The sequence below is a fragment of the Vulpes lagopus genome, chromosome 9 (assembly GCF_018345385.1).
Source record: "Vulpes lagopus strain Blue_001 chromosome 9, ASM1834538v1, whole genome shotgun sequence".
NCBI classification, from domain to species: Eukaryota; Metazoa; Chordata; class Mammalia; order Carnivora; family Canidae; genus Vulpes; species Vulpes lagopus.
In genome coordinates this window covers 56,407,606-56,423,814 of record NC_054832.1, presented here as the reverse complement: position 1 = coordinate 56,423,814, position 16,209 = coordinate 56,407,606, and positions in this window count along the sequence as shown.

Sequence of the window (16,209 nt, the reverse complement as noted above, 5' to 3'; positions counted from 1 at the left end):
ATAAAACTGGGGAGAAAGACTAGGTGTCTCAGGTACCAGGATCCTCCATAATTCCTCATTCTCATCCTTGCTGTCCATAAACTCTGTCCAATTCTTCATAATCCATCTCCAGGGCAACCGGGTCCTCTCAGACCTCAGAGAACTCCTCTTCTTCCATGCCATCCCCCATGTACTGGTGCACAAATGCCTGGTTGGCATACATAAATTATATATGTATGAATGATAGGTCTTATGAATAAGTAAATATATTCATGTGCCATGGGAGCTAGGAATCTGTGAGATGAAACACTTTTTAACTCTGAATCAAGAGATATACCATCACCTAGAATAAAGAAATTATTTATAAATAAATCTAACTCGTTTTTTAAATCACTGGCTCTGGATTCACTTCTCAGCCTTTGGCTAACATCAAATGAAATCACTGACTCTGGTGAAACAGAACACACTTTATCCTTGGAGTTATAGTCCTCCAAAAGTATCATATTCAGTTGGTAATTGGAATGTAGACAAAATACTCATTCCAACACCACAAGATTCTTTGCTTATTTCTCAGCAACAACAGCAATAAACACTTTAACCATGATCTTATTTTATGGAAAGGAATAAGATATTTGCAAATGACATATCTGTTTAAAGGGCATCTAAAATCTATATTTAAAAAAACTTATTAAGACTCCTGGGTGGCACAGTTGATGTCTCACTCTTGGTTTTGGTTCAGATTGTGATCTCAGGGTTTGTGGGATTGAGCCGGTAATGAGATATTGCTTCACATCAGTCAGAATGGCTAAAATGAGCAACACAGGAAACAATAGGTGTTGGCAAAGATGTGAAGAAGGGGGAACCCTCTTACACTGTTGGTAGGAATGCAAGCTAGTGCAGCCATTCTAGAAAATCATATGGAGTTCTTAAAAAAGTTAAGAATAGGGATTCATGGGGATCCCTGGGTGGCTCAGCGGTTTAGCGCCTGCCTTTGGCCCAGGGCATGATCCTGGAGTCCCGGGATCGAGTCCCACATCAGGCTCCTTGCATGGAGCCTACTTCTCTGTTTCTGCCTGTATCTTTGCCTCTCTCTCTCTCTCTCTCTCTGTCTCTGTCTCTCAAGAATAAATAAATAAAATCTTAAAAAAAAGAATAGGGATGCATGAGTGGCTCAATCAGTTAAATATCTGACTCATGATCTTGGCTCAGATCTTGATTTCAGGATGATGAGCTCAGGACATGAATTGGGCTCCACATTGGGCATGGAGACTACTTAAATTAAAAAAAAAGAAAGAGAGAAAGAAAGAAAGAAAGAAAGAAAGAAAGAAAGAAAGAAAGAAAGAAAGAAAGAAAAAGTTAAAAATAAAACTACGTTACAATCCAGCCATTGCATTATTCAGATATTTACCCAAAGGATAAAAAATACTGAGTTGAATGAGCACATGCACTCTGATGTTTATAGCAGTGTTATCAACAGTAGCCGATATGAATCACTAAATTCTACACCCGAAACTAATCTTACACTATATGTTAACTATCTGAAATTTAAATAAAAACTTGGAAAAAATAAAGTTCTTATGGTTTGTGGTCAAATATCTTTACTCTTTTCAGATTTTGAGACATTAACACTATGGTGGAATAAACTCGCAACCCAGATTCGAGTCCTAGATTTCTGATTTGTTGATACAAAAGAAAAAAGCCATTTAACTTTGCTAAGTCCCAATTTCCTCATATATAAAATGAGTGGGATCAATTAGATATTCCTCAGGCTCATGCTAAAGCTAATGTTCCATAATTTTATAGATTTATTTAAAAAATATTTCACCTCACAAATTTGCTTTAAATATAATTGTTGTGTTTCATAAAAAACCTAAAAGAACTAGAACAAATCTTTCTCTCTAAATATATATTTACAGAATTTTAAAAATATAGTTCATAGGGTAGTTTTATTTTGAACTTTTTGAGGAATGTACATAGTGTTTTTCAGAATGATTGCACAATTTTGAATTCCCACCAACATTGTAAGAGGGCTCCCCTTTTTCCACATCCTCAGCAACATCTGTTGTTTCCTGTGTTAATTTTAGTTGTTCTGACAGGGGTGTTCTGACAGGGGTGATGACATCTCATCATGGTTTTGATTTGTCTCTCCCTGATGATGAGTGATGTTGAACATCTTTTGTCTGTTGGCTATCTGAATGTTTTATTTGGAAAAATGTGTATTCATGTCTTCCGCCCATTTCTTAACTGGATTATTTATGGGGGGGTGTTGATTTTGATAAGTTCTTTATAGATTTTGGATGCTAACCCTTTATCAGATATGTCATTGCAAATATCTTGTTCATTCCATAGGCTGCCTTTTAGTTTTGTTAATTGTTTCCTTTGCTGTACAAAAGCTTTTTATCTTTCTATAGTCCCAATAGTTCATTTTCCCCCTTTTATTCTACCTGTCTCCAGATATGTGTCTAATATGAAGTTGCAATGGCCAAGGTGAAAGAGGTTACTGCCTGTATTCTCCTCTAGGATTTTGATGGTTTCCTGTCTCACAATGAGGTCTTTCATCCATTTTGAATTTACTTTTGTGTATGGTATAAGAAAATGGATCAGTTTCATTCTTCTGGGTGTTGCTGTCTGATTTTCCCAGCACCATTTGTTGAAGAGATTGTTTTTTTTCTATTGGATATTCTCTGTTGCTTTGTCAAAGATTTGTTGACTGTATAGCTTTGAGTCCATTTTGGGTTTTCTATTCTGTTCCATTGACCTATGTGTCTACTTCTATGCCTGTACCATACTGTCTTGATCACACAGCTTTGTAACATAACTTGAAGTCCCAAATTGTGATGCCTCCAGATTTACTTTTCTTTTTTGGGATTGCTTCGGCTATTCAGGATCTTTTATGGTTCCATACAAATTTTCAGATTGTTCTAGCTCTGTGAAAAATGCTGTTGGCATTTTGATAGGGATTACATTAAATGTGTAGATGGTATTGGGTAATATAGACATCTTAACAATATTTGTTCTTCCATGAACATGGAATGTTTTTCATTTCTTTCATAAATGTTCTATAGATTCAGCATAAGATCTTTTTACCACCTGGGTTAGGTTTATTTACAGGTATTATGGTTTTTGGTGCAATTGTAAATAGGATTGATTCCTTGATTTCTCTTTCTGCTTCTTCATTATTGGTGTATAGAAGTGCAACAGATTTCTGTACATTTTTTTTAATTTTTTAAACTTTTTTTTTTTTTTTTTTTACTTATGATAGTCACAGAGAGAGAGAGAGAGAGAGAGGCAGAGACACAGGCAGAGGGAGAAGCAGGCTCCATGCACTGGGACCCCGATGTGTGATTCGATCCAGGGTCTCCAGGATCGCGTCCTGGGCCAAAGGCAGGTGCCAAACCGCTGCGCCACCCAGGGATCCCGATTCCTCTACATTTATATTGTATCTGTGACTTTACTGAATTTGTGTATCAGTTCTAGCAATTTTTTGATGGAGTCTTTTGGATTTTCTACATAGAGTATTACGTTATCTGCAACTAATGAAAGTTAAACCTCTTTGCCAATTTAGATGCTTTCTATTTCTTTTTGTTGTCTGATTGCTGAGTCTAGGATTTCCAGTACTATGTTGCATAACAATGGTGAGAGTGGCCATCCCTGTCTTGTTCCTGATCATAGAGGGAAAGCTTTCAGGTTTTCCCCATTAAGGATGATATTAGTTGTGGATCTCTCATATATGGTTTTTATGATGTTGAGGTATATTCCCTATATTCCTACTTTGTTGAGGGTTTTTATCAAGAATGGATGCTGTAAATTGTCAAATGATTTTTGGGGCACATCTTTTGAAAGGATCATGTGGTTCTTATCCTTTCTTTTAATCATGTGGTATGTCACTTTGATTGATTTGAGAATATTGAACCACCCTTTTAATCCAGGAATAAATCCCACCTGATTGTGGTGAATAATTCTTTTAATATACTCTTGGATTTTATTTGCTAGTATCTTTTTTTTTTAATTTTTATTTATTTATGATAGTCACAGAGAGAGAGAGAGAGGCAGAGACATAGGCAGAGGGAGAAGCAGGCTCCATGCACCGGGAGCCCGACATGGGATTTGATTCCGGGTCTCCAGGATCACGCCCTGGGCCAAAGGCAGGCGCTAACCCGCTGCACCACCCAGGGATCCCTATTTGCTAGTATCTTGTTGAGAATTTTTGCATCCATATTTATAAGGATATTGCCCTGAAATTCTCTTTTTTAGTGTGGCCTTTTTCTGGTTTTGGAATCAAGGTAATGCTCGCATTGTAGAATGAGCTGGGAAATTTTCCTTCCATTTCTATTTTTTAAGATTTTTATTTATTTATTCATGAAAGACAGAGAGAGAGAGAGAGAGAGGCAGAGACACAGGCAGAGGGAGAAGCAGGCTCCATGCAAGGAGCCTGACATGGGTCTGGATCCCGGGACTCCAGGATCACGCCCTGGGCCGAAGGTGGCGCTAAACCGCTGAGCCACCCAGGGATCCCCCCATTTCTATTTTTTGAACAGTTTGAGAATAGGTATTAAGTTTTCTTTAAATGTTGGGTAGAATTCCCCTGGGAAGTCATCTGGCCCTGAACTTTTGTTTGATGGGAGATTTTTGATTACTGATTCAATGTCCTTGCTGGTTATAGGTCTGTTCAAATTTTCTATTTCTTCTTGGTTCACTTTTGGTTGTTTGTATGTTTCTAGGAATTTATCGTCTTCCAGATTACCCAATTTGTTGGCACATAATTTTTCATAATATTCTCTTATAATTGTTTGTATCTTTGGTGTTGTGATCTCTCCTCTTTCATTTGTAATTTTACTTATTTGGGTCTTTTCACTTTTTGCTATTCTGGCTGGTGGTTTATCAGTTTTATTAATTCAAAAAACCAATTTCATTGACCTGTTCTACTTTTTGTGTGTGTATTTCTATTTATTTATTTATTTATTTATTTATTTATTTATATTTCACTTATTTATTTGAAAGAGAGAGAGAAAGCAAGCATGAATGAGAAGAGGGGCAAGGAGACAGAGGGAGAAGCAAACTTCCTGCCCTGCAGGGAGCCCAATGCAGAGCTCGATTTCAGGATCCTGAGATCATGACCTGAGCCAATGAAGTCAGACATTTAACTGGTTAGTCACTGAGGTTTTGCTGTATAATTTATTTCTGCTCTAATCTTTATTATTTACCTTCTTCTGCTGGCTTTCAGCTTTATTTGTTGTTCCTTTACTAGTTTTGTTAGGTATAAAGTTAGGTTGTGTATTTGAGATTTTTCTTACTTCTTTAGGTAGGCCTGTATTGCTATATATTTGTCTCTTCTAACCACCTTTTGTGCATCCCAAAGGTTCTCAATTGTCATATTTTCATTTTAATTTGCTTCCATGTATTTTTTTAATTTCTTCTTTCTTTATTTAAGATTTTATTTATTTATTCATCAAGACACACACACACACAGAGAGAGAGAGAGAGAGAGGCAGAGACACAGGCAGAGGGAGTTGTAGGCTCCATGCAGGGAGCCTGATGTGGGACTAGATCCTGGGTCTCCAGGATCACGCCCTGGGCTGCAGGCAGTGCTAAACTGCTGCCCTATTTCTTCTTTAATATTCATTCTTTAGTAGGATGTTCTTTAACCTCCATGTACTGATGGTCTTTCCAATTTTTTTCTTGTGATTAAGTTTCATAGTGTTATGGTCTGAAAATATGCATGGTATGATCTTCATCATTTTTTACTTGTTGAGTCCTGATTTGTAACCCAGTATTTAAATCTATTCTAGAGAATGTCTCATGTACACCTGAAAAGAACATATATCCTGCTGCTTTAGGATGAAATGTTCTGAATATATCTGTTACATCTATTTGGTCCGCCATGTCATTCAAAGTCATTGCTTCCTTGTTGATTTTCTGCTTAGGTGATCTTTCCACTGTTGTAAATGGGGTGTTAAAGTCCCTTACTATCATTTTATTGTTATCAATGAGTTTCTTTATGTTTGCTATGAATTGATTTATACTTTGGGTAAACTCAAGTTAGGGATGTAAATATTTGCGATTGTTAGATCTTCTTGTTGTATAGAGCCCTTTATTATGATATTATGCCCTTCTTCATCTCTTGTTACGGTCTTTGTTTTAAAATCTAGTTTGAAATAAGTATGACTACTCTGGGTTTCTTTTGACATCCATTAGCATGATAGATGGTTCTCTATCCCATACTTTCAATCTGGAGGTGTCTTTAGGTCTAAAATAAGTCTCTTGTAAACAGTTATACATATATTTACGTTAATATATATATATATTCCACTTAAAAATCTGAAACATTAACGTTTTAAAACCGTATATGATTGAAAAAAATATTAGACAGTAGATAGTTTCTCTAAACAGCACACAATTCCTGCAATATAAGGTTGAAAATATCAATAAATTTGATGCAGACCTGCAAGATCAGACAACTATAAGGAGTACTCTTCATTATTCACATAGAACACCTTTCAGATTTTTGAAAATTTAAAAGGTTGAAATGCATAATATTAGTGTGAGTACAGGAAAGAAGTAACTCTAATATGTAGAATATTAATCTTTGAGGGAGATAATTTTTTTAAACAAATTTCAAATATTTTCACTTCTAGGATTTTTATTTGCTAGATATACATGCACACATGCACAAAACTTACAAGGCAAATAAACCAAAACAATAAAGAAGAAAGAAATAAAACAGAAAGAAAAAAAAGAATTGAGGGAAACTAAAACTCTAGCAGTAGGTGTTTGGTTACATCAACTAAACTGTTTATATAAATGCATTATTATTCCACCATCAAAAGGGTAAAAAGTAAAGTCAAAATGTGTGTGCTGAATGGGGCAAATCTCCAAAATGTACCACATTTCATTGATTTTTAAGACACATTTTTACATATATTAACATATCTGAAGTCTAGATAATCTCATAATCCAATTTCTAGGGGCAGTTTTATTTCCTGCACAACAAAACATCAGACTCAAATTTGTGCAATGGTTGTAAGCTGACTTGAAGAAAGTTCCAGAGACAACTATTTGGTTTCTAGAAATTAATAGAGTACTCACCTCATCTCTCAGGGCTTGGTTAGTGAACTTGACATGTTTTGGAACATTCAGGAAGTGGGCTGTCCCCCACTTGGGCTGCTGTAACAAAATATCACAGCCTCAGTGGCTTATAAACAGTAGAAATTTTTTTTTTCCCACAGTTCTTGAGGCTAGAAATCTGAGAGCAGAGTGGCACATGATAATGTTCTGTATCTGGTGAGAGCCTGCTTCCTGGTTCATAAATGGCTGTCTTCTACCTATAATCTTACTTGGCAGAGGGATGAGTCAGCTCTCTGAGATCTCTTTTACAAGGGCACTAATTTCCACGATGATGGTTCCACCTTCATGACCTAATCACCTTTCCAAAGCCCCATCTCCTAATACCATCACCTTGAGGATTAGGATTTCCATATACAAATTTTGGAGGGACACAAGCATTCAGAACTTACCAAAGGCCATTGGGTTTTGTATATTTTCATGGCTTCTTTTAAGAATATTGCTAAATCAAGGGCTTGATAGAACATTAATATTATGAGACAAATTACAGACTTTGATGACTACAAATTGAAAAGTGATTTCAAGTGGTTAGTTTTTGAACATGAAACTTCAGTAAATCTTACCCAATGTATTTTACTTGAATTTTCCTTTTTTAATGCATGCACAAGATGGTTAGTCATTATTAATATATGTTCAGTTAAAACTGAAAGGATGAATGTATTTTTTTCTGAAAATAGCATCCTAAAAGATAAAAAATATGCATCATAGTTTAAGTAGAAACATTTTTCTTTCTCATTGGAATATAAACCAATGGTACATCTTTCAATAGATGGTGTCTTAGAGGGGATAAAATATGGTATTGTTAGGTGAAACAAGAGGGTAATACAAATCTGGGAAATCATGTATTCTTATTTCTATGGGAAAGATTAAAAGGGAATTGATTTATGTGTATACTGCAGGAAAGTATCTGGAAAAATGCAAAAGTTACAGTTAAAAATGTGGACTGGAACAAAAATTGGAAGTAGGAGTTTTTTAATCCAATTTCCTTTTATATTTTTTCTTTTTGCCGCATGCAATTTTCATAACAATAAAATCAGATTATCTTCACACTCCTACAGAAATTCTTCAATAAAACTCAATGTTACAGAAAATATTGATAAGATCATCTAAATGATTATGATTATAAAGATTTACATAGTATTTCTTACTGTCTCAACACCTTTATATTTTCAGCTTATATTTTGGAGAAGTTTTAAAATGAGGCATTAATACTTGCATGAATTGCATAACTACAATATTCTCCTCCACTCTATCTCCTTTTTATCTCATAGGTTTCCTTTCTTATTGCTGTCCCATGATCTTTTGATTGTTGCAATTTCTCACATATGTATGTTAAATAGAATGGTAGGTGTGACTCTGTTTACTCAATATTGACTCAGGAAAAAAGATGAATTTTTCTCAGTACTTTTTTGCCCAAACAGACAATAAGAATGTCTTCTTTTTTAAAGAGGATTATTTACAGTGGTTCGTGAATATGCATGTAAATCAATTAATTATACAAATGGTTATTAAAGTGAGGATGTTAATTTGTGAACAGTTGAAAACTAATGATTCCAGTACATCAAATTTGTAAACAGCATCGTTTATACCAAAAAGTGCTGTATATTATTCCCTGACTATTTAAAACACAGTATATGACTAAGTATATTATTTAATCATATAGTAATGTATCAGTGTGGACTATATTTTTTGTAACATTTATTTTATAAAACTCCAGTGCCCTATATCAGTTCATCATTACAACATGAGCCTTGCATATTTATGAAGATTCATTTTTAACATTTTTCTGGACTCTAGTAGCACCAATACAATGTTATTACTCTAATTTTAGGAAAGCTATGGGACAAAGGAACAAAGTGAAATTAACCAGTGTACATGAGGATATATCTTGTTAGCCATTGCAAACTTGAGTACCTAAACATACATCTACTTTCATCTATCAATGTGCCAAAATGCATATCAGTGTATGTTACAATCCAAACACATGCACACACAAGTAGCATTTGTTTTGTCTCTTTCTCTTAATTAGCTAGCCATAAAAATCATATTCATATTTTGCCTTAAGAATTTAAGAACATCAACCTCAAGGGTCATGTATTATGTTATTTAATGTGGTCTAAGATCTGATTATTAAAAAGGAAAAACAAAAGACAACAACAACAGAAGTCCCACTAATTTCCAGGAGACATAAGACTAGGTAAATACCATAGTCAGTAGGGAAATAAGTATTACCATGCAATATTTTACCACCTCCTACTAAATGAAACTTTCATTTGCAAAGACTATAATTACTTTTAAGCTTTACTACATTGAGTTTAGAATTCAGTTGACATAATTGGCTTTTACATATATTAAATAGAAAATTCAAATTAATAAATTTTTAAAAATGTTTTATTTATTTATTTATGACAGATGGCAGAGAGAGGCAGAGACATGGGCAGAGGGAGAAGCAGGTTCTTTGCAGGGGGCTTGATGTGGGACTCAATCCCAGGACTCCAGGATCACACCCTGAGCCAAAGGCACTCAACCACTGAACCACCCAGGAGTCCCTAAATTAACAAATATTTACTGAATCCTTAATAAGCAAAAAAGTCTATGAAGCATAATGGGAGAAATAAAGAAAACAAAAACCTAAAAGTTAATTTAGAAATATGTTCTTATGTACCATCTGTTATTTGTGTTGTTTTCATAGTTTTAGAAATACATGTCAGTACAATGTTATTTTTTTCTTTTTTAACCCTGTTATCAATAATAGAGTATAGTGTGATGGAAGCTAGAAGACAATTTAATTGTAAAATTAAGTTTGTTTTGCTCTGTATGTAGTAACTAATTCATATAGTGATAGGAAGGAATCACAGCATGGTTTTCATATAATGCTCAAATATTGCTAACACAAATAATATTGTTTATACTTACCTGATAAGATATAATAAAGAGGTTTTTAAAATTTATAGGTAACTCAAAAGAAAAACAAAATTCAAATCATATGTGATAAGCCTGAAATATGAAATCACATAATTGAAGCCCTAAATAGTTTATTACTGAATTTTTAAAAAACCAGTCAAGATATACCCTTCTTCCTGTAACAAGCAGGGCAAATTCTGTGAATCTTAAGATCTGATCTGGTCATCAGTATTTTAAGGGAAATATCCACTGCCTGAGGTCTGTAATGTAATTAGACACATTAGTACTCTTTAATTTAGGAGTAATTTTTATGAGAAAATAGAACTTTTGAAAGCTATATAATTTCAGTAACTTTGAGTCAGTTGATTAGCATAAATGCATTTTGAGTTCTAATTCCTATGTGAAGTTTTTGAATGATCTCTCTAGATAGAATATGTAATAAGTATGCTTTCTTGAAAGATGTAAAGCTGGCCTCTTCACTGAAGTAAGTAGCCTACAACAGTGTTGTAAGTCAATGACTCCATTTGTCAAAAGTGAGCTTTTTCAGATACTAGATTAATAAATAATTTTGTGACTACCATTAGAGTATTGACAACATATTTCAGCTTCCAATTTATTTAAAATTAAAATAAATGAAACTAGTATTTAGTATTTAGGAAATACTAAAGCAATAATATATGATAGAATTTTAAAAACTTCTTTTTTAAAAATGCTTCTTAATATGCCAACAGATTGTTGAGTAGAAAGCATGCTAATTTTTAAGAATATTTCATAATTAAAGATAAGTGCTTAATATAATTATTCCTAATGCTTAATTATATTTTTAAATATATATTAAATTATAAATCCTAAGGAATTGTTATAAAATGGCCAAATATTTTATAAATATTATGTAATTATTCTTTTAAAATAATATTTAGTATCATATCATAAAAATTGATACTTGGTCAAGTAAATACAATATATCTTCACAATTCTTTATACTAGTGACAACTTAATATTATATCATGTGATAGCTTTACCTACTAGTCAACTTCAATTTTAGTGCTTATTTGAAAGGGAGACTTAAATATTAATGGTGAAAAATCCTGGTCTTCCTATATGTAATTGTTAATATAGTCCCTGGAAATTTGTTTCTGGGAAAATAAGGCCATTTCAATAAATATTTAGTTATAATTGCATCAAAAGAATAAAATACTATGAATAAATTTAATGAAACAGGTAAAAGAGCTCTACTTTGAAAACAAGATGATAATAAGGAAATTGAAGAAAACACAAACAAATGGAAAGATATTCCATGCTCACAGATTAGAAGAATTAATATTGTTAAAATGTCCATACCACTGATACATGCAACTGTTGAATTACTATAACATACACTTGAAACTAATATAACACTGTATGTTAACTATAATAGAATTAAAATTTAAAGAGAAAATAAATACATAAAATGTCCATATACCCAAAGCAATATACAGATTCATTCAAAATCCCTATCAAAATTTCAATGATATTTTTCACAGAAATAAAACAAACAATCCTAAAATTTGTATGGAACCACAGAACACCCTGAAGTCTAAGCAATCTTAAGAAAGAAGAGTAAAGCTGGAGGTATCACATTCCCGATTTCAAACTATATTACAAAATTGTCATAATTAAAACTGTGTGGCATTGACATAGAACAGACACATAGATCAAAGGAACGTAATAGAGAATCCAGAAATAAACCTGCAGATATATGGCTAATTACTTTATGACAAAGGAATAAGACCTGAAACTATAAAACTCCTAGAAGAAAACATAGGCTTGATGTAAGTCTGGGTGATGATATTTTCAATCTGACACCAAAAGTAAGATCAACAAATCCAAAAATAAACAAGTGGGACTACATCAAACTAAAAAGCTTCTGCACAGTAAAGGAAACTATTAAGACAATGAAAAGACCTACTTAATGACAGAAAATATTTGTAAATCATATACCTAATGAAGAGCTAATATCCAAAATATATAAAGAACTTATACAACTCAGTTACACAAAACAATCCAATAAAAATTGGTTAAATCTCAACAAATGTTTTCCAGAGAAGACATACAAATGGCTAATGGGTACGTGAAAATGTGCTCAAATCACTGATCCATCATCAAGGAAATGCAAAATCAAAACCACAATGAGATACAGTCTCACACCTGTTAGAATGTCTATTATCAACAAGACATAACAAGTGGGGTATTTTCCATTGCAAAAAAGAATAAAATCTTGCCATTTATGACAACATTTATGGACTTAGAGGGCATTATGCTTTCTAAATGAAATAAGTGAAACTGAGAAAGACAAATACTGTAAATCTCTCTTATGTATGCAATCCAAAAAAAAAAAAAAAAAGCTCATAGATACAAAGAACATAATGGTAGTTGAAGAGGGGGGTGGGAGAAATGGGTGAACTGCTTTCATTTTTAGCTTATATAAATTGGATACAACCTTTTAAAATCCACTTAAGAGGGAAATTCAGTGAATTAAAAAAAACAATGATTATAAATTATATTTAACTGAATATCAGTGTCTATCATTTTGCATATGAAATGGTAAATATTGAAGGGAAATCAATCTACTTTCAATAAAAGTTTACTTAATTTGGGTTAGATTTTACTCTCTGGAGTCGCTCTTCATAGCACCTTACGATAAACTTAATTATGCAAAACAACTAGATGAGCAATTTGATTTCAAAGACTTTCATCAGTATAGTTTTCTAAGGTACTAGTTTTGTCTCTAATTGAAGCACTAAACTTCCTGCACTTTTTCTCTTTCTTTTTGCCATTATGCTAAGGATATATAATTTCTGCTGATTTAAGTATCTTATGTCAGGGCAGTAAGTATGCAATTAGCTTTAGTTTAAGTGATAGCAGCATGCTATAAATAAGATTCTTAATTGTGTTTGCAAGATTAAAATTCAGCCTCATTGTTTGTTCCCTTTATTTCTTTGGTGGCATTGTGGTATATTCACATTGCTACCTCTAAATGAATGTCAACTTGTTTTACCTCGACTGCAGTAGATCGATACTTCATTAGGCTGAATTGTCTTGTGCCCATGCAACCTTGAAGCTGTGGCTTAATTACCATCCGTATTATGCAGTGGCTCAGAGAGCTGTGCTCAGCTGTGTCAGTTTTGAAAAAAAAATTTTTTTAAAGCCGTGGTGCTACCTACATCTTGGAAAACAGGACACCTTGTTTTTAAAAAATGGTAATATTTGATAAATTAAGCATTAATGATTTTTAAAAAGTCCTTGAAATGCACAAATATAAGTTCGATTTCGAAACTTTATTATTTTACAAAACTGTTTGAAAGGGAACACAATTCTCATGATCAAGCCATTGTGCAGTTAAGATAATTTAAAACTAATGGCAAAATTGCATTCATATGAAAGAGAAGAGGGGGAAAGTGCAGTCAAATGGCAATCATGACAAATGACATCTCTTGTCCAAGAGTCATTTTTCCTCACTAGACTGATTTGTCATCCTCACTTTTGACATTTTTCATCCTGCTATGAAATCACACTGACAGAATAAGATATTTCTAGACTTAACAGCAGGCCACAGAAGATGGTTTTGTGCCTCCATTTATTTTTTGGTTGGCTGTTTCAATTTTTATTTTCAAGCAGCTAAAGTCTGGACATACAAAACTTAGTTCTAACAAAATATTATCAGTTAAACAACTCCATGGAAGAAGACAATTTTAAAATAAAATGTGAAATGATATGTAATATTGCTTAATGGACAATAAATCTCTCCACTGGTCACATTAAAATGTACCAAAATACCAAAAGTTTTGTTTGGCATGGTGTTTAATGAATCATTTAATAGTTCCAGCAGTTTATGCCAAAGTCCTAGAATTGGAACAGTCCCATGGAAAAATAATCAAAACAAGGAGATTGTTCATCACCTCACAGAGCTACTACATTTAGATGGGAAATTGGCCTTAGAATTTGTATTAGTTTCCTAGGGCTATTAGAACAAAGAACCACAGAATCATAGCTTGAAACCACAGAAATTTATTGTCTCACAGTTCTGGAGGCTAGATATCTGAAATCAAGGTGTTGGCAAAGCTATTTCCCTCTCAGACTTGTAGGAGAATCTTTCTTTGCCTCCTCTTAGCTTCTGCTGGGCTGCCAGCAATCTTTGGCATTCCTCCAGTCTTTCTGCAGCCTACAGGCAAATTTTAGGGTTAAAACAGCTGCCTGAGCTTGAGTTTGAAAGGATTTCTTCTCCTCCCTTCTTTGCTTTTTTTCTTCTTTTCCTTCCTTCCTTCCTTCCTTCCTTCCTTCCTTCCTTCCTTCCTTCTTCCTTCCTTCCTTCCTTCCTTCTTTCCTTCCTTCCTTCCAGAAATATATACTGAAAAACTACTATATGCCAGAAAACTAAGGTAATATTAGGAATATTTGGATCCATAAGAATTTTCCTTTCAGTACATCACAGTCTACAGGTGGGGAATTGGTAGCAAACAGTACATGAACTACAAAGATTCTCTAGACCATGTTTCTCTGTGCCAGCAGGCATATAAATCACTTGAGAATATTCCTAAAATGTAAATTCTGAGACAATAAGTCTGTTTTGGGGCCCAGATTCTGCATTCAAAACAAATTTCCAGGTGATGCCAATGGTAGTGTTCTGTGGACACAATTTGAGTAGCCATGTTAAAAGGCATGAACAGAAGAAAAAGGATGAACTCTAGGTAAAGATCTGGAAAAGTCCTAAAGAATATGGTTTCATGTAACCTGCACAATAAAGAATCAATGTTAGAACAGAGCAAAACCTTGCCAAAGGTAAATAAATGTGCTGAAAAAGTGACCTGAATGGTAGTGTGATGGGAGTGAAGATCCCAGAGTGATTGGGAAGAGGATGATAGATTGATAGAGGAGTTGCAGCTTTGCAGGCCAGGTTATAGAACATAAGCATAATCATAGACAATGAAGAACCAGAGCAATATTACACAGGGTAGCCTGGTGTCAAGGCAAGATCTAGTAGCAAGAATCTGAGTTCACCAGACAAATATTTACTGATTGGCTGCTAGGTGCTGGGTACTGTTAATTTGCAAAGCACTAGTGAGCAAGACCAAGTCTCTACTCTACTGGAACTTGTGTTCTAATGGGAAGGTATAGTCTTAAGAAGGCAAATTATCTCTCTTTTTTTTCAAAACAGGGGCATCTAGGAATAAGATGAAGTAAAAATGCTGAAGAAATGGAAAAATATAGGACACCAGAGTGGTGTCTCCACCTAAAAATAAAACAGACAAATACATCTGTATGTATCAAGATGAAATACATACTTCTGGTGAAGTCTGTAGATTACTTGGTCATGATTCTTAGAATATTAATGTAGATGAAAAGATAAAGCAATCAATTCTAGACTAAGCAAAAAATATTATAAAAATTAAATGTAATCATTGTACACTACATGACTTAACTGTGTATATGATGTATATAATGATAATATAAACATGATGACTGATTTAAGCCAAAATTTTGAGGATAAGAGTTAGAAGGATTTGGTAAATGTAAGAGATCTAATTTTTTATTTTCAATTTTAAGAAGTCAAATGATCTCCTCTAAAGCAAAAAAAAAAAAAAAAGAAAAAAGAAAAAGAAAAAGAAAAAAATCAAGGAGTAATAGAATTAACAGACTATTTGCAAATATGGAGCTAAAGACCTAAAGAAGCAGATTGAGAGGGGTTGATACTGGGGCTGAAAGTGGAGCAGGGTCCTATTACTTTTCACCATAAATTATTTGAAATGTAAATTGATGTGTCTTTGTTACTTTGAAAATAATAGTAATGGAATGTTGCTGGTCACAACTTTGGAAGTTCCCTGGGGAGATAAAATCTGAAATTCCTCACCTGCAAAGAAAGACCAAAGAAGAGGCAGGCGGTGACAGATTGGTAAGTGGCAGTTTTAATAAGGAAACTTGCAGAGGAGGCTTGTCTTGGGCAACTGCAAGATGAATGGGACTCCTCGCCCACATACCAGAATCTTAAAAGCTTATACAAAGACCTTAACTGGATTTAGCCATGTTCTCAGTCCAGATGGTCTCCACACCATGTTACTCTATCAAGGCTGTGTCCTTGAAATGGCCTCTAGTGTGAGACTAGGATGGCATCACCTTCTAAGCACAGAGGAGGGGGTAGGAGGAGAGGGGTGCAGGGAGAAAGGCATT